Genomic DNA, 20,721 nt, shown 5'->3' on the forward strand with positions numbered 1-20,721 from the left:
TGATTACTATCTATCTATCTATCTATAGCCCGACGCCCTAATCCCGCAAAGGGTGGCCGCAGACAAAACGCCTCCAAGTCACTCTGTCACCCACCATCTGACTCCCCTCCCCCCAACTCACCCCCCCCTCCCTCATATACCTCTCAACTCCATCCCTCCACCTCATCCTCGGTCTACCCCTCCCTCTCCCTCCCTCCACCTCACCTACATACACCCTTTTAGTCAGTCTTTCATTCTCCATCCTCTCCACATGTCCAAACCACCTCAGTGTATTTCTCCTAATCTTTTCAACCACATCCACATCTACCCCACAACGTTCCTTCACTTCTTCATTCGTCAACCTGTCCCTCCACGTCACTCCACATGCTCCTCTCAAGTAACTCATTTCCACTGCTCTCACTCTTGACTTGTTCCCCTCTTGCAAGGTCCACGCCTCGCTTCCATACGTCAGGGTAGGGATCACAATACCATCATGCAGTGACTTCTTAACTTCCATACTCACCTCCCTATTTCTCATCACTGCTTTCAGTGTGCCAACAACCTTCCTTCCCTGCTGTACCCTTTCACGTACTTCATCCCCCAAAGTTCCATCCTTACTCATCACACTACCCAAGTACTTGAATGCACTCACATTCTCCATATCCTCACCATCCAACCTCACTGCACACTCTGTGACTTCATTCCTCTCAAACACCATAACTTTACTTTTGTTTACATTAACTTTCAGCTTCCTCCTCCTACACACTGTCCCAAATTCATTCACCAAACCTTGCAACTCCCATTCATCTTCACTGAACAATACTGTATCATCAGCAAACAGCAACACCGGAAGCTTCCAAATCTCACCCTCATTCATTAGGGCCACCCCCACATCCACTGCCCTACCTTGTACCTCCTTTACAACCCCATCCATATATATATTAAACAGCCATGGAGACATTACAGACCCCTGTTTCAGTCCCAGATTGAGATCAAAGAACTCACTCAGCTCACCATCCACTAGCACCGTAGCCCTAGCTCCCTCGTACATACTCTTCACAGCACTCAACAATTTCCCCTCCACTCCATATATTCTTAATACCTTCCACATACCTTTCCTATCTATTCTGTCATAAGCTTTCTCCAAGTCCATGAAGGCAGCGTACACTTTCCTTCCCTTCTCTAGATACTTCTCCACTAAACATCTTAGAACAAATATCTGATCTACACACCCTTTTCCCTTCCTAAATCCCCCTTGTTCTTCTCCAACTAGCTCCTCTGTCATATGCCTAACCCTATCAATGAGTATTCTACCATATATTTTACCAGTCACACTAAGAAGGCAAATACCCCTATGGTTACCACATACTTTTCTCTCCCCTTTTCCTTTGTACAGAGGAACAATTATACCTGATTTCCAGTCCTCTGGAACCCTTCCCTCTTCCCAAGCCAATCTACACAACTTCCATATCCACTCCACAACAATCTCACCCCCATACCTAAGCATTTCACCACACACTCCATCAATTCCTGGGGCCTTTCCCAGCTTAATCTTCTTCATCGCTTCCACTACTTCCGACCTACTGATCTCTTCCTCCCTCCTCTCATCTCTTCTTCTCCCAGCCATTCCCCAACCACTTATACTCACACTGCTCTCACTCTCTACATTCAACAAATCCTCAAAGTGCTCCTTCCATCTCCTCAATTTCTCTCTCTTCTCCACCAACAATCTATTATTCCTATCTTTCACTCCCCTACTATTTCCCCTTTCACACTGCCTTACTTTCTTTACCTCCTTCCAAAACAATTTCTTACTCTCCCTCCATTTCACACTCAGATTCCTCCCAAACTCTTCATCCACTTTCTTCTCACTCTCCTTCACCAGTCTCTTAACCTCCCTTCTCCTGCTCACATATACCTCTCTCTTCTCTCTCTCCTCTTCTCCCCTACCTCTACTCGCCAACCATTCACCATATGCCTTCTTCTTTTGTTCCACAGCTCGTTTCTCCTCATCATTCCACCATGCTGTCCCTTGCACACCCTTGCATCTCCTCCTCACTCCACAAACCGCCTCACACGCTGCGCTTATCTCTTCCGTGAATATCTTACATACGTCTTCCACCCCTTCCATCTGCTCTAGCTCATACCTTCCCAATCTTTCTTCCACTATGCTCTTATACTCTGTCCTCTTCTCACTATCTTGCAATTTCTCCACTCTTCTCACCAGAGCTGCTTCCTCCTGTCTTCCCCTTCGCCTCCTCAACCACTTTCTTTGCAGCTCTACCTTGGCCATCACTAAGTGATGGTCCGAGACTCCATTCCCCACCCTCTCCACACCCTTGCATCCAACACTTGTCTTCTCATTCGCTCATCCACACACACGTAGTCTATCATTGCCTTTCGTTCAACATGTTCACCATCCATCCTCCTCATTACTCTCCATGTATACCGGTGGATCATCTTATGACGAAAGTAGGTGTTGGCTATTGCCAACCCCTTACCAGCACAGATGTCCACCAAAGCACTACCATTCCCATCTACTTCAGCTGGCACACCCCACTGACCAACCACTCCATCCACTCGTACATTCCCAACTTTGCCATTCATGTCTCCAATCAACAGCACTCTCTCGCTCCTCTCAGACTTGTCCATACATGCTTCTACTCTCGCCCAAAACTCATCTTTCACTCTTGCCACTCGATCCTCTGTTGGAGCATACACACATACAATCGCCCATGCTTGTATACCTACTTTCATCCTCACCCATACAATCCTTGCACCCACTGTTCCATACTCTCTTATATTCTCCTTCCACTTCTTGCTTATCATCAGACATACTCCCTCTCTTGCCCTCTCATTCTCACTGACTCCCGCACATATACCTACACCGTATTCCCATTCTCTCATCCTTTCACCTTCCCATTTAGTTTCAGTCAATCCACATATATCCACTTTTGCATCCTCAAGCACCTGGACAATCTCTCTCTCTTTCACTTCATCATTTACTCCTCTCACATTCCATGTTCCTACCCTCAGAATGTCCTTTGTCTGTTCCTTAGTCGTCAACGTATGGTCCGTCCGGGTCCGAGGCGCTTTATTTGCTTTTTTAGTTAGTTCTTTTTACGGGGTGGGGCACTAACCCACCACCAACCCTTTTAGTTGCCTCGTACGACAAGCAGGGATACTGGGGGAGTATTCTTGAAACCCCCCTACCCCCAGGGGGTAAATAAAAAGATGCCAGACTGGATGTTTGCTCATCCAGTGATGGCTTGGTAAACCAGTGAAGGTTGTTGTTTTGATTACTCATTACATAAATTAAATTGCCAAAACATTACCAAATATATCTGTGTAGTTTATCGTTCCCCCAATGCTTCTCCGGAACCCAGTGTATTTGATTCCATATCCACTCAGTTGAGTAACCTTGACCTTGCCCTTGGCAATGAAATTACCATTTTGGGTGATTTTAACATACACAATGTTGAATGGTTATTGCATTCTGCCCGGACTGACGACACTGGTCTAGAGTGCGAGCTGTTTGCGGAATCGTTTAATCTCACCCAGTTGGTAAAGCAACCAACCAAATACCTGATAATCCTGACCATAATGCCCATCTCTTGGATTTATTCTTGACAAATAATCCAGATCAATACAGGATAGAGGTACTGTCACCACTTGGATCCTCTGACCACAATCTCATCAAAGCCTCATTAGTTAACCCTCCTACACCTCCCCATTCTGAACCTGTCGGGGTGACCCGATGGCACTTTGACAGGGCAGGCTGGGATGGATTTAGAAATTATCTTGCTGATGTTCCATGGCAGTCTTTCTTCTCTAGTGATCCCAATTCTACCCAGTCCCACATTTGCGACTTAATACTAGCTGGTATGGATTTATTCATACCAAGTCAGCATTTCACTAAAAGATCAAACTCTCCAAAATGGTTTGATGGCAATTGTGCCAGAGCAACAGCCCAAAAGTCATTAGCATATAACACTTACTTAAAATCAAAAACATCTGAATCACTCTCCCAATTTAAAATTGCTAGAAATCATGCAAAAGCTGTATTAAATCTATCTAAATCAAACTTTCTTCAAAAGCAAGCATCAAAACTACTTAACAACCCTAATGACAATAGAATATTCTGGTCAACTCTTAATTCTTTCAATAATAACTTTAACAAGTCATCTTCCATTCCCCCACTAAAATCTTCAGACGGCAATATTACAAATGACCCACGTGGGAAAGCAGATATCTTTGCTAGTACCTTTGCCAGAAACTCTACCATAGATGATACCAGCCAGAATGTCTCAGTACTGGAACTTGATTCTCCCGAAATTGCCCCACTTAAAATACAGACAGGATACGTGAAATCCATCCTAGACAATTTACCTACCAACAAAGCTCCAGGCCCAGATGGAATTCCGCCAATTGTTTTGAAAAAGTGTTCCCCTGAACTTGCCTCTGTCCTAGCTAAATTATTCAGACTATGCATACGTACTTCTTTATTCCCAAATTCATGGAAAGAAGCCAATATCCACCCAGTTCCGAAGAAAGGAAGTTCATCTGACCCCTCCAATTACAGACCAATAGCTGTCACATCTTCTCTTGGTAAGGTATTTGAAACTTTAATTAATAAGCATATTGTTAAACATCTTGAATCCAACAACTTAATTAGTGATAGACAATACGGTTTTCGCCACGAAAGATCCACCATTGACATACTCAATCTCTTAACTCATACCATCCATCAATCAATTGATCTTTTTGGAGAAACTCATGCAGTAGCTCTTGATATCTCTAAAGCTTTCGACAGAGTATGGCACCGTTCCCTGCTGTCCAAACTCCCTTGCTATGGACTAACGTCTTTTGTTCCTTTGATTTCTTCATATCTTAGTGACAGGAAAATAAGAGTAAAAGTAGATGATGTATATTCGAATTTCCACTCAATTAACGCCGGCGTGCCGCAGGGATCAGTTCTGGCGCCAACCCTATTTCTGGTTCATATTAATGATCTCTTATCTGTCACTCACAATCCCATTCACTCATATGCAGATGACTCAACACTACATAGTTCTTTCACACTCAGACATCCATTTACAAAGTCTAATATCTCTACCTCTCAGCTCAGTACAGCCATCTCCATAAATCAAGATCTATCTACAATCAGTGAATGGGGACAAAACAACCTTGTCTCTTTTAATGCCAGTAAAACTAAATATATACAGTTTACTAATAGACAGATATTGCCAGATTCGTACATTACCTTCAGTGCTACTAATATTCCCATCTCCAAAAGTATTGAAATTCTTGGTGTCTCACTTAACAGTGCCCTCAGCTGGACCTCTCATGTCAGATCACTTGCTAAAACCACCTCAAAGAAACTTGGATTATTGTACAGAGTCCGTAACTTCTTCAACGATGAGCAGTTAGCTATAATTTATAAGAGTCATGTGCGCTCTCAGCTTGAATATTGCTCACCCTTGTGGGATGGTTGTGGAGAGGTTGCATTAAGACAACTAGACAAAATTCAGAATAAAGCTGTTGGAATCATTAACAACCCTGCCATTACATATAAACTACCTCCCCTGCAAGTAAGAAGGAATGTTGCCTCCCTTGCATTATTTTACAGATATTTTTTGGCAAATGCTCAGACGAAGTTGCGTCCATGGTGCCACCTCTCCATACCTTCCCTCTTGCTACACGGGCATCTGGTAGCGCTCATGACTGGAATGTCACTCAGCCATATTGCAGAACTTCTGCCTATCAGAATTCTTTCATTCCCCGAACTGCATCTCTCTGGAACTCGCTTCCCCAGAGTTGTTTTCCTCCAATTTTCAACCCACAACTGTTCAAGTCTAACTGTTACAGATATTTTATGAACAGAGGACACCAGTAATCTGGTGTATGGATTATTTTTTTTACCCATTTGTTTTTCCTTCCTCCGTTCTGTTATTTAAAATATATATATATATATATATATATATATATATATATATATATATATATATATATATATATATTTTAAATAACAGAACAGAGGAAGGAAAAACAAATGAGTTAACAAAAAAAAAATCCTTGCACCAGATAACTGGTGTCCTCTGTTCATAAAATATCTGTAACAGTTAGACTTGAACAGCTGTAGGTTGAAGTTTGGAGGGAAACAACTCTGGGGAAGCGAGTTCCAGAAAGATGCAGTTCGGTGAATGAAAGAATTCTGATAGGCAGAAGTTCTGCAGTATGGCTGAGTGACATTCCAGTCATGAGCACTGCCAGATGCCCGTGTAGCACGACTGAAGGCATGGAGAGGTGGCATAATGGACGCAACTTCGTCTGAGCATTTGCTATAAAAATGCTGTATCTGTAAAATAACACAAGGGAGGCAACATTCCTTCTTACTTGTAGGGGAGGTAGTTTATTGGTAATAGAAGGGTTATTAATAATTCTAATAGCTTTGTTCTGAATTTTGTCTAGTTGTTTTAATGCAGCCCCTCCACATCCATTCCACAAGAGTGAGCAGTATTCAAGCTGAGAGAGCACATGACTCTCATAAATTATACTTAACTGCTCGTCAGTGAAGAAGTTACAGACTCCGTACAATAATCCAAGTTTCTTTGATGTCGTTTTAGCAAGTGATCTGACATGAGAGGTCCAGCTGAGGGCATTGTTAAGCAATACGTCAAGAATTTCAATACTTTTGGAAATGGGAATATTTGCAGCATTGAAGGTAATATATGATTTTGGCAATACCCGTCTATTAGTAAATTATATATATTTAGTTTTACTAGCATTAAATGAGACAAGGTTATTTTGTCCCCATTCGCTGATTGTGGATAAGTCTTAATTTAAAGAGATGGCCGTACTGAGTTGAGAGTTAGAGATATCAGACTTTGGAAATGGATGTCTGAGTGTGAATGAACTATGAAGTGTTGAGTCATCTGCATATGAATGGATGGGATTGTGGGTGACAGATAAGAGATCATTAATATGAACTAGGAACAGGGTTGGTGCCAGAACTGATCCCTGTGGCACATTGGCATTAATTGAGTGGAAATTGGAATATACATCATCTTCTTTTACTCTTATTTTTCTGTTGCTGAGATATGAGGAAATCAAAGGAACAAATACACACACACACACATACAGGTATATCCTGGTTTAACGATACAGTTGGTTAGGTAAAAACCCATCGTTAGGCGGGGTATCGTATCTTGGGGTAGATTTAACATGTAAAGTATAGGGATGCGTTTTTGAGCCATAGTATTCCCCCCCCAGCCAAGTCCTAAACCCACCCAAATGAGTCCAAAAACAAGTTTAAAGCCAATCTAAGTGGCCTAACAGCTGTAATTGAAGCTGACTTAAACCTAACACGTGTAAATAACTCACTAAAACCAACAAATAAATTCTGAAAATCGTCAACTATAATGGGCTCATACAGTGCGCGAGAGACTGGGCAGTCTTGGTCCTTGTGCAGTGTGAAATGGCTCACTGGCAATACATAATTTTATGGGAAAAATAACATGTGAGCGGTACCCCCTTATCTATCTATCTGTCTATTGCCAGACGCCATAATCCCGTAAGGGGTGGTCATTTGACTTTGAGTTATTTGTTTTATGGGGAGGGGCACTAACCCTCCACCAATCCACTTGCTGACACGTAGGGAGCACGTATGGTCTGGTTATATGGTTACCACCCAGCGTTGTAAATGGTTTCTTGGCTTACATGAAACCATTTGGCTTTTCACTTGATGTAAAGCCACCTGTAAGGGAAAGAAAAGCAATAAGAAGTGACAGGAAAGTCCTGGACATTTTTTGTCCCATAGTGACATAATAAAGGTCAAAATTTTCAGACATTGTACTGCAGATATAGCTACAATAACAAAAATATGGGCAGTCACCATAACAACAGTAGACAATAGGCCTGATGGACTTAAATAACAGGGGTTCTGAGGCACGATAACACACTTAGAGTGCCCCTGCTGCCACCCCGGCCTCACCACACTTGTTTAATGGTAGCCAATGTTGTATTATCCCAGGCTTTGACAAAGAAATTTACCACCTGTCAAATGTTACATTTCTTCCAGAATGCACCAACAGTCATTATGGTGGGGCTGCAGGTATGCCAGGTGAAGCAGGTGAGTCAGGTGAGGCTGTGGAGGTCCAGGGGGAGGCAAGTGGTGAGTCATGTGGGGCAGTGGAGGAAGAGGGGATGGCAGTGGGCGAGTCAGGGGAGGTGGTGAGGGGAGGATTCTCCCTGTCCTCCTCGGTACTGCTCACATTTTCAGCAGTTTCCTTCATCTCATCATGCTTGTCTGTTTCATTCCTCATCTTGTTATGGACGTATTGGCAGTATAACAACTTGGTATTCGCGAAATAACCGTCATTATTATAGAAACTGGGTATCTATTCTAACTTACTGTTATTGCCGAAAACGTTATTGTCGAAGTTGTTATTGGCAAGATCTTACTGTAGATTCCTCTTGAGCACCTTCCCCACCAGCCTCTAGGTCACTATTGGCGAGTTGTGTAGGGGTGGGGCTCTCATAGTAATGGAAAATAGTGTTTTTGAACCTCTCCTTGCCTCTACCTCACGCTCTGTTAGGTAAACTCGTGCATTCAAGGTTTTTGGTTGTGATTTTTGGTCACACGCATAATGCAATTCGCACATTCTGAGCTTGCAAAGTAGGCGAGCCCGCTGTATAAGTCTGGAAAAATCAAGTTTAGTAAGCTGTACCCCAAAATGACAATGTTCACCCCACCTATAGCCAAAACACATTAATCAAAGTCAAAAAAAGAGTTTATAAGTCAAATCTAAACACAATTTTAGTCCAAAATATCATTAAAATCGGTTTAAAAAAATCAAAACCCATCGTTGAACCAGGGTCATTGTTAGATGGGGTATGGTGGTATTTCTACCCCCATCTTTAAGCTGGGGTATCACATCTAGGGGTATCATTTGTCAAGGTATACTGTACCTGTACAGTATACTGTGTATATATATATACAGTATATACTGTATATATATATTATCTATCTATATCTATATCTATCTATCTATCTATCTACAATATATATACATAGATATAGATATACAGTAGATATACAGTACATCTATATCTACAATATCTATCTATCTTTCTATCTATCTATCTATCTATCTATATATATATTGTAGCAGCCGTGGCTCAGTGGGTTAGAGCGCTCCGCTCTGGCCGAAGGGTCGGAGGATTGAATCCACCCAAGGGTCATTGGTAGACATCAGGAAGGGCATTCAGTCATAGAATGCTACACACTCCAGTCCAAAAGGCCTCTACCCAGGGGCAACGCCTTAGCCCTTCGGGGATACTTGACGTAAAACCAAATTATTATTTATTTTTTTATATAGATGGATAGATAGATAGATAGATACAGAGAGCACTCACATAACCTGCGATCCTATAGCTCAAAACTCATATAACACGGGAGGCAAATTTTGATGTCCAAATCTAGTCAACGCGAAAATCTGCAGGCGGAGGAAGCTGCCCAATTTTTTTAACACCATACAATGCGGCGACAATTGACATAACACAGCCAGAGGCCCTGAATTGTGATCAGACAGTCATAATGTGGCATACTAGGGACATAATGCGGTGGGAACAGACTCAGTGTGGCCAGTGATAGCCATAGCGCGGGTTGCATCAGCCTGTGATATATGGCTGTCATGTGTCTGCACAGGATGTTGTCACGGTGCACTGAGCTTCCCTGTCCCAGTTGAGCCTACCCTTTCCCCATGCTCTGGCTGCACACCTGCTCTGTGTGATCTTTGCTCTTTGGAACCCCACTCCACTTACCCCCAGCAAGCCCACAACCTCTTCCATTCAAGATGAGGAATCCTTGAGTGTTTGTATATAATGAAGTCTTTATTCGGTAGGTAAATGTCCTGGGAAAAAAAACTGAAAATTTTCCCAAAGGTAAACTTGATGCTGGCATAGGTACCATGAAACTCTTTAACATGTAACGCAGAATTCTCATAAAGCGAGACCTTCCAGGCACAATATTCCCATGTTATGTTGTGCACTCGCTGTATCTGTATACTGGTTTGTATACAGTAAAACCTCAATACAATGAACTTCATCAGACCAGAATTCGCTCTTATTGGAATCGAGGAACTGCCGAACTAAATTCTTATACTGTATATTGGAAAAAGTCAGATAAAGCCAAAAGTAGTCCAGACAGCCTGACCACTTCAGCTATGTTTACCACAAGGTAAATAAAAGATATGTTTATCAGTGTACAGTACAGTATTATTATACTGTATATACAGTAAAAGTCCTCTAATCCGGCCACCAATAATCTGAAAATCCCTATACTCCGAATTTGTCAAGGCAAAATTTTTTTATTTTTATTTATTTTTTTTTTGTCTTTTCTCGAATTTTTCTGGGCTTCATCTAAGGATGTATCTGGCATGGACTTGCTCTTGGCCTTGGATGTACCTGCCTGCAAGTATTCATCTACACTTCTGTGCATTACCAGTGAGTAAAACAATAACCCATATAATTTTAAGTGTTTAATGATCATGAACACTCTCAGTCACTAATTTCTTCTCAGGGGTGCTCCCTTCGTACCCCTATATACTTAGGGAAAGTGGGAGGGGGGGGGGACGAAATGAGCTCCACCCGCCTCTACCCCTGCTCCCAACCCTGCCTCATACCCCTACCTCTCCCAATTCTCCACTCCTCATTCTTAACTTGCAGTTTCATCTCAAGCTAACCTCATATTTCACACTCATAGTCACGTAAGTAGGGCACAAACAAAACACTAGGATATGTAAAAAGTATATAACTGTGAACATGCTGCAGCAGGAAATTAATTAAATTAATGTGTTATAACGTTGATAGTAAAACAAAAACATTAACAACTGCCATCACAGGCCTCATGCATTGGGTGCTTGCTTGTGTACATGTCCATGCCTGCGTGTTTGGGTGTGTCTATGTCTGTGTTTTTTGGTGTGTGTGTGTGTGTGTTTACCTAATTATATTTACCTAATTGTGATATACAGGAAATGAGCTGTGCTCGTGGGGTCCAGTCTCTGTTTCTCAATATGTCAAATTTAGCTTTCAACTCGTTTTAGTTTTAAGCCTGGACGATCTCTTTGTCCAGGCTATTCCACAGGTCTATGCATCTATAAGAAAACTATATTTCTTGATATCCTTCAAGCAGCTTGGCTTCAGTTTTATTCTGTGTCCTCTTGTTACTCTCTTACCCCATACAAACAGATATTCTCTGTCAACTTTGTCTACTCTCATCATGACCCTGAACACTGCAATCATGTTGCCCCTCTCTCTCCTTTCCAATAAGGAAGGCAAATCCAGCTTTTCCAACCTCTCTCTGTACGACAGATCCACCAGGCTGGGGACCATCTTGGTTGCTGTTCTTTGTATTCTCTCAATCTTGTTTGTATCTTTCTTTTTTGTGTGGGGACCACACTACTGCTGCATATTCTAACCTGGGGCGGATCATAGTCACTTTAAATTATTTCATCATTTCCTCATCCATGTAATGAAATGCTACTCTTATGTTGGTCAAGAGTTGATACGTCTCTCTAACTGTCATGTTAATGTGTTTTTCAGGTGACAAACTATCTTGGAACAGCACTCCCAAATCTTTCTCTTCTCTCGCTTTTGTGATTGGTTCATTACCCATCAAATAATTCAGTGATGGTTTCTTGGTACTTTTACCCATTTCGAATATTTTACATTTTTTTTTGCGCTGAATTTCATTTCCCACATCCAGCTCCAATCACGTATCCTATCCAGGTCCTCCTGCAGCATTTAACAGTCTTCCTCAACTTCTACTTTCCTCAAGATCTTCACATCATCAGCAAACAGACTTGCATAACTGTTCATTCCATCTACCGTATCATTTACATAAATCAGGAACATTACTGGTGCTAACACCAAGCCTTGTGGGACTCCACTTGTTACTTCCCTCCTTCCAGACATCCTGTCCTTTGTTACTGTTCTCATTTGTCTGTCTCTCAAAAAGGCTCTCATCCATTCCAGGAGGTTTCCCTTCAGTCCTCCAATATGCTCCATATTTCCACAATAGTCGCTTATGGAGTACCTTGTCGAAGGCCTTCTCCAGATCTAAATACACACAATCCACCCAACCATCTCTCTCCTGTAGCACATCAGTTGCTCTTGAGTAAAACTTAACAAGTTGGAAACACATGACCTTCCACTTTTGAATCCAAACTGACTCTCAGCCAAAATGTTCATCTCTTCCAGATATTTTATCCATCTATCTTTCAGGATTCTTGTGCATGATTTTGCAACCATGCTGGTCAGGGACACTGGTCTATAATTCAGAGGTTCTTCCCTGTTTCCTCCCTTGTAAATTGGTACCACATTCGCCCTCTTCCATTCCCAAGGCACTTTCCCCTCTTCCAGAGAACACACAATTAAACTGTGAATCTTATCCACCAGTTGTTCTCTGCATTCCTTCAGTACCCATTTAGAGATTCCATCTGGTCCTGGGGCTTTTCCTACATCATGAGTTTCCAGTAATTTATACACTTCCTGCACTTCCACTTTTATATCTTGTATCACTACAATTCTAGTCACTCCCTCCCCCTCCACAAAATCCCTTTCATTAGTGAAAACCGATTGAAAGCATTTGTTCATTATTTCAGCTTGCATTGCTGCATCTTTATAGACCTCTCCTTCTACTTTCAGTTTGGTGATTCCTTTCTTTTGTTTCAGTTTGCCATTGACAAATCTATAAAACAATTTGGGTTCTTCCTTACATTTGTCAATTATACCTTTTTCAAAGTTCCTTTCGTCCTCTCTACATATTCTTATATATTCATTTCTAGTTCTTTTATATTCTTCCTTTGGTCTGTTATTACCTCTCTTTCTCCAGTTGTCCCATGCCATGTCCATCTCTTGTTTTGCTGTCATACACATTCTATTAAACCACTCCCTTTTCCTGTTTTCTTTCCCACTTACTCTTGGCACATATTTTTCCACTCCCGAATTATAGAGGTCTAGAAAGATATCCCACTTCCTCTTTATCTCTCTTGTTTCTCTGAATTTTCTCCAATCCACAGTTTCAAAAAATTTTCTCTATCCTGTAAAGTTTGCTTTCCCAATGTTGTACCTTGCCTACCTATAAAGCTCGTCTCTTGGTACCACATTCCCTATTATCATCTGAAACCCAATGACCGCATGATCAATGTTTCCTATAGGACACAGATATTTCAAAGATTCATTTACATCAGGTTCTTTGGTTAGCAGTAAATCTAATCTTGTTGGTGTGTCATCACCTCGGAATCGTGTCTCTTCTTTGACCCACTGTGTCATTACATTATTCATTGCTATATTTAACATTGTAGTTCCCCACAAATCTTCACTGCCTCCTGAGTGCGTGTGTGTGTGTGTGTGTGTGTGTGTGTGTGTGTGTGTGTGTGTGTGTGCGCGTGCGTGCGTGTGCGTGCGCGTGTGTGTGTGTGTGTGTGTGTGTGTGTGTGTGTGTGTGTGTGTTTTCAAAGCAGTGCACCCAAACATGAGGCCTGAGGTGGCCATTGTTAACATTTTTGTTTTACTGTCAATGTCATAATGCATTAATTTCTTGCTTGATAGTTATATTATATACTGTACTTTTAACATATCCTAGTGTTCTATGTTTGTATTAGTAGTGGGACCAAGAATGTTAAGCATGAAATCAGCTTGAGATGCATCTGCCAGAATGATGGGTGGGGGAAGGTTGGGTAGGGGTAGGAAGGGGGCACCCCTGGGCAGAAATTAGTGATCGTGAGTGTACATATATCTAATGTTTTCAGAGGTCCCTCCCAATAGTCCGAAAAAAACAATACACGTACAATAGTCCAAAAAACCCTCGGTCCCCTGCCATTCGGATTACAGGACTTTCACTGTATTATACCATTTGATTATTGTTGTGAATGTATAATACAATATAGTACAGCAGGGGTATTGAAAACAGTTTAAGAACTGTTCTTGCGATCCAGCCTAATGTCTGATTTATCAGAAAAAGTCCAGTTTAGCAGGGGGAAGTCCTGATGTCGCGTTTATCAGAATATTGCTTTTTTTGGAATGACTTAGGGCTCAATTAGTCTCTCATAGTGAGGCTTTACTCGCTATATATTGGTGTGTTTATATATATAGAGTACATCCCCCTCGTACGCGAGTATATGGGCGGCAGAGGAGGTTGCGTACTAGAAATTCGTGTACTGTGAATACATAAACTTATGGGAAAAATTACATATGGGCGGCTCCTTCATGGGCAAACCTTGAGACGCCTTTCAGACCTAAGTATTGTACTATACAGGGAAACTATCTAAGACGTACTACCTAAGATAAAGTAAACCAACAAGATTATGGCTTTAGTAGGTAAATCAACAAGGATATGGCTTAACTAAAGCAACAAGAATATGGCTGCTCACCTTTACCCAAGAGGACAACAGGCGTGATGAAGGTAAGAAGAGGATCCGAGGCAGGATGAAGCACCCAGCGTGCATCTCCTGCATCACCCACCACACCACCCGACACACCAACTTCCTCACCACTTTCGTCACCAGCACTTTCGACACTTTCGCTAGCCAATGCACTCACTTCGTTCATAAACCCTTCAAAGTCTATTTCTGACACCTCAGACATTGAATCAGTCTCTTGATCCTCCACAGTATGTGGCTCTTCTGATGTTGAAGGGCATGATTCCTCACTTTGTTCAAGCCGAAGGTAACGGGTGATGAGTGTTTGCTTCCGTCTGTTTACTTCGTGGTTGTACTTGTCGGTGTAATAGCGGAAGGTTTTGTCCAGTGAAGACATCAACTTCTCCGCTGTCAACTGAGAGCGGTCGATGTCTTTGAATTCTTCCTTGAATTTATCAAGGACACACAGTACCCAGCTGATCTCCATCTTGGACAAATCTCCACTCTCCATCACTGGTGTTGCTGGTTTTCTGCTGTGATCTTCTGCTCTGCATTGGCCTCGTCCACTCGCTGCACGATTTCCTGGGGATCCTGCTCTGCTGCTGCTGAATGTAAACCCCTGATCTCCTCCAGCGAGACGGCCTGAAACCCGGGCACAGCTTGTGCACTTGTGAGAGTGGCTGCCTCGGCAGTGGCCGGGCACTGAAAGCCGCTTCCCGGTGTGGTTTCACACAGGTGCGGTACGAGAAGGCGCCAAGCATGGTTAATTGTTGCATTGGTTATATCTGCCCAAGAGGACAACAAGAGAGTGATGGCATCCTTGAGATTGAATGACTGCCAAAAAGCCATAATAGTCTTCTCAGGAGTTGAAGTTGGTTGTGCGGATGCTGTGCATGGTGAGGATGAAGCTGGTGAAGCGGGTGGCGAGTCCAAACCATCCTCGGCATCCATGACATCACTCCCAACTGTGTTCAAGTCAAGAATTGCCTGCAGTTCCTCACAGCTGTCGGTCTTGCTGCAGAGGTGATCGTTGAGGCGTTGGTGGTATAGCTGCTTGACTGTTGCAATCAACTCCTGGTCTAGCGGTTGGATGAGAGAGGTCGTTCCTGGGGACAGAAAAATGATCCTGCATTCCTTGCTTAGGTCTGCTAGCCAGGTTGGATGACTTGGGGCATTATCACGGATGAGAAGCACCTTGAAGGGGATGCCAAGTTCCCGGGATTTTGCCTCTGCATCAGGGGTGAAACGCTTCAACAGCCAATCGGAAATGATGCTACTTGTCATCCAACCATTTGAGTTGCTGTACCAGCATACCCCACTGTCATCCATGCAGCGCAGATTCTTGTAACATCTGAGGTGTGCTGCAATATGCATCGCAACAGGCCGCATCTTGTGTGAGCCTGATAAGTTCATGGCGAACATGAGTGTTATCCTGCTCTTGTTGATTTTTCTGCCCCAGGCCTGGTGCTGGTGCTTACTAATATAAGTACACTTCAGCATAGCCTTGTAGTATGGGGCTGTTTCATCAGTGTTATAAATTTGGTCCCTGCTGTAGCCACCCTTGTCGATTATCCCCTTTAGGATGGCTGGATAATCCCTGACCGCCATTTCTTCTGCTGAAACACGCTCCCCCGTGAGGCAAATGTGACGTAGCTCCTTTCTCTTCAGAAAGCAGCAAAGCCATCCCACGGAGGCTTTAAATGGTTTCTTTTTTCTTTACAGCAAGCTTCAGAGCTGCAGCTTTGTAGAAAATCTTGGCCTGGTCCCTGATGTAGCACATGTTCGGTGGAATTCCTTCCTTCTTGTTCCTCGGGATAAATATAGCCAGGTACCGCTCCATGGGAATTATAGCCTGGTTGGTCAGCCTGCTTCTCCCATCCAATGCTGCCATCCCATATGTCTTCACAGTCTTCTTTATGGCCTCCCTGTTAGCCCATATAGTATGCATAGATGATTCTGCCAAGCCTAGTTCATTACCAATGGCCGTGTTACCCTTCCCACTCTCCTTCTTCCTAATGACTTGCATCTTCATGGCATGGGTGATTCACTACTTCTTCCTGGAGGAGGGGGCAGATCTCCTGGCTCACAGAAAAAATAGCCTGAGTACATGGGGAAGTAACTGGAACAGTGAGTGTACCCTCTGTGTGCGTGTGTTTCCTGTACTGGGTCTCTTACCTCACCACCCTCCAAGCGCGCATATGGGCATCACACGATGAGTGAGCAGCATCGACGTCACAAGGTGGGCGGAGCGTAAGTAACCGTTGGGGGGGCAATGTAGTGTACTCGGGGTAATTGCGGATTTGGGCCACTCTTCGCCCCCCGTCTCGCCTACAAGGAGTTCAATTCGTGTACTAATAAAAAATACATTAAAAAAAGAAAAAAAGAGGTCCTCACATACAAGGTGGATCGTGTACTCGGAACTCGCATACTGTGGAGATGTACTGGTACTGTATATACAGTATACACACACACACACACACAATTCAGAGAAACAAGAGAGATACAGAGGAAGTGGGATATCTTTCTAGACCTTTATAATTTGGGAGTGGAAAAATTTGTACCAAGAGTAAGAGGGAAAGGAAACAGGAAAAAAGAGTGGTTTAATAGAAGGTGTATGATAGCAAAAAAAGAGAGAGATAAGGCGTGGAACAATTGGAGAAAGAGAGGTAACGACAGAACAAAGGAAGAATATAAAAGAACAAGAAATGAATACACAAGAATACGTAGAGAAGAAGAAAGGAATTTCGAAAAAGGTATAATTGACAAATGCAAGGATGAACCCAAACTGTTTTATAGATTTGTTAATGGTAAACTGAAACAAAAGGAAGGAATCACCAAGCCGAAAGTAGAAGGAGAGGTCTTTAACCCCTACACCGCGGGCATGTTTACTGATGTTTTGCGTGTGCCCCGGGGTTATTCGGGCTCCGACAGACTCTCAAAAAATATTTGCCAAAAATCAGTTATTAGTCCTAGAATATTAAAATTATATATGCTTATGGCACATACCTTCAGCTTTCTCCTGGAATGTTTGTTGAGCCTTCGTCAGTTACCGTAGGACTTGTGGAGACCTCTGAAGTTGGGTAACGAAGTCTCCACTTTACAGTTCCCGACAACCCATAATATGATTACCACAGCCAGATATAAACACTATAAATACTACTCTATGATTTTCAAGTAGTTTGGGATCCATACTCCAAAAAAAAACCCAATGTGAAAGCAATGAAAATTATGAGCGCGTCTGACCGCCGCACTTCCGCTAGTTCAATCTTGGTACTCTGTCATTTATTATTCATAAAACCCCTCACACTTTATATTTCTATAACTACATAACACTTATATATATCTACAGTCTTTATCCATAAGTTTCCTTCAGTAGTATTAGTTTATTGCCACTGTAGGGATTCAATTTCTTTCAGTAAAATACGTAGCATTCACTTTCTCGTCCTGTATACTGGCATTGAGAGTGAATGTCACTTTCATCTTCACTCTCATAACTCATAGTATTCAGACATGCTATAGTGAAACTTTCACTTTCATTACTCCTAGGGTATATACTCGTATTCTTATAATACTACTCATTTACATTTCTATTTACGTTCTCTATTTTATTTACGTTATTTACATTTCTATTTTATTTACACTGTGTTATGCACTGTCACTTGAAGTAACTTATAAAACTATTTTCCATTGTTCACGTATATTTACATTCATTACTTTCACTTGCTGTTTACACATTACACATTATTTACAATTCCACTTGCACTGTTTTACTCAATAGAAAGATCGTAGTCACTCTTTTATCAATTGTCAGCCCTTTACCTCTTTCCACACGAGGTTTAGTAGGGGGTAAAGGTCACAGGGCCCTTGCATGGGGGTGAAAAAAGGCCCTGAAGTCAGCAAGAGGATGAGCCGTACCCCCTCTTCGGAATCTGAGAGAGAACTGCTAGGAGGGCTGGCCCGGGTTGAGGCCTACTTGAGGGTTATTCAGCACTACCAACGTAGCTCTTGAAACAGCTAAGTCTAGCACTGATATGATTGGCAGGAAATCTAGACAATACATTATAAATTTGGTAGTTCCAGGTGAATGTAAATATCACTTAGGCTTCTCCCTTCCCTCCTTACATGTATATTTATTACGAAAATAGATTAGAGGCCTACTTAGGAGATATATAATCAGAGCTACCAATGTTAAATCTTGAAACAGCTTTGTGTAGCACTGATATGATTGGCAGGAAATCTAGACAACACATTATAAATTAGGTAGTTCCAGGTGAATGTAAATATCACTTAGGCTTCTCCCTTCCCTCCTTACATGTATATTTATTACGAAAATAGATTATACGGCATATTTCAAGGGGGAAAAAACAGCGAAAATTAGCGAACGAGTGCACGTGAGGTGTTGTCAGGTGATAATTAGCTAATTCCAGGTGTATGGCACTCTCACTTACCTTATTTCTTTCTTGTATATATTATTTGGTATAAGAATACGATATAGGGCTTATTTCAATGGATGAAATCAGTGAAAAGTTCCAGGGAAGATTTACTTAGCGTAGCATGGCCGGGCAGGCGAGAGGATAGGGTAATGGAGGGGGGGTAGGGAGGGGAGTCAAGAACGGGGAGAAATGGCTAAATTGTCAACAATGGATGGGAGTACAGATGAGATTAGGAGTGCTGACTAGTGTTGGACATTGGCAGTACTGATAGATGATACAAGCCCCCACTTGGAAGCCCGGGTGAATTCAAAATAACACAGAATCACAAAAGCGACGCCCCGCGGTATGATCCCTTGCTCCCAAGCGTCACGAAAGTGACGCCCCGCGGTTAAGGGGTTAAGGATGCGGCAATGCAAGCAGAAATAATGAACAAATGTTTCCAGTCAGTTTTCAGTAAAGAAAAGGAGCTTGTGGAAGGGGAGGGAGTGATTAGAAATGTTCCGGTGATGAAAGATATAAAAGTGGAGGTACAGGAAGGGTATAAATTACTGGAAACTCAAGATGTAAGGAAAGCCCCAGGACCTGATGGAATTTCTAATTGGGTACTGAAGGAATGCAGAGAACAACTGGCGGATAAAATTCACAGCTTAATTGTATGCTCACTGGAAGAGGGGAAAGTGCCAAAAGAATGGAAGAGGGCAAATGTGGTACCAATTTACAAGGGAGGAAACAGGGAAGAACCCCTGAATTATAGACCAGTGTCTCTAACCAGCATGGTCGCAAAATTGTGTGAGAGAATCCTGAAAGACAGATGGATAAAATATCTGGAAGAGATGAATATTTTGGCTGAATGTCAGTTTGGATTCAGAAGTGGAAGGTCATGTGTTTCAAACTTGTTGAGCTTTTACTCAAGAGCGATTGATGTGGTACAGGAGAGAGATGGTTGGGTGGATTGTGTGTACTTAGAGAAGGCCTTTGACAAGGTACCTCATAAGAGACTAATGTGGAAACTAGAATATATAGGAGGACTAAAGGGGAAACTTCTGGAATGGATGAGAGACTTTTTGAGAGACAGACAAATGAGGACAGTAATAAAGGAAAAGATGTCTGGATGGAGGGAAGTAACAAGTGGAGTCCCTCAAGGCTCAGTGTTGGCGCCAGTAATGTTCCTGATTTACGTAAATGATATGGTAGATGGAGTGAACAGTTATGCAAGTCTGTTTGCTGATGATGTAAAGATCTTGAGGAAGATAGAGGTTGAGGAGGATTGTAAAATACTGCAGGAGGATTTGGATAGGATACACAATTGGAGCCGGACGTGGGAAATGAAATTTAATGTAAAGAAATGTAAAATATTGGAAATGGGTAAAAGTACCAGGAGACCATCACTGAATTATTTTTTGGGTAATGAATTAATCACAAAAAGGAGAGAAGAGAAAGATTTGGGAGTGCTGGTCCAAGATAGTTTGTCACCAGAAAAGCACATTAACAAGATAGTTGGAGAGACTTATAAGCTCTTGACTAACATAAGAGTAGCATTTCATTATATGGATGAGGAAATGATGAAAAAATTGATAGTGGCCATGATCCGCCCCAGGTTAGAATATGCAGCGGTAGTGTGGTCCCCACACAAAAAGAAAGATATAAACAAGATTGAGAGAATACAAAGAACAGCAACCAAGATGGTCCCCAGTCTGACAGACCTGTCATACAGAGAGAGGCTGGAAAAACTGGATTTGCCTTCGTTAGAGGAAAGGAGAAAGAGGGGAGACATGATTACGGTGTTCAGGACCATGGTGGGAGTAGATAAAATTGACAAAGAAGATCTGTTTGTATGGGATAAGAGAGCAACAAGAGGACATGGAATGAAATTGAAAAAGTCAAGC

At 42.3% G+C, this 20,721-nt stretch overlaps 1 protein-coding gene across 2 annotated transcripts in view; it reads left to right on the forward strand.

Moving 5' to 3' along the window:
- The window catches only part of LOC145410919 (nischarin), a 106,113-nt gene that overhangs the window by 66,343 nt on the left and 19,049 nt on the right, over positions 1-20,721 (forward strand). The gene's annotated exons all lie outside the window — the stretch shown is intronic.

This window comes from Coenobita brevimanus, chromosome 87 (assembly GCF_032717465.1).
Source record: "Coenobita brevimanus isolate Jiangsu-jjx chromosome 87, ASM3271746v2, whole genome shotgun sequence".
In the NCBI taxonomy this organism is placed as follows: Eukaryota; Metazoa; Arthropoda; class Malacostraca; order Decapoda; family Coenobitidae; genus Coenobita; species Coenobita brevimanus.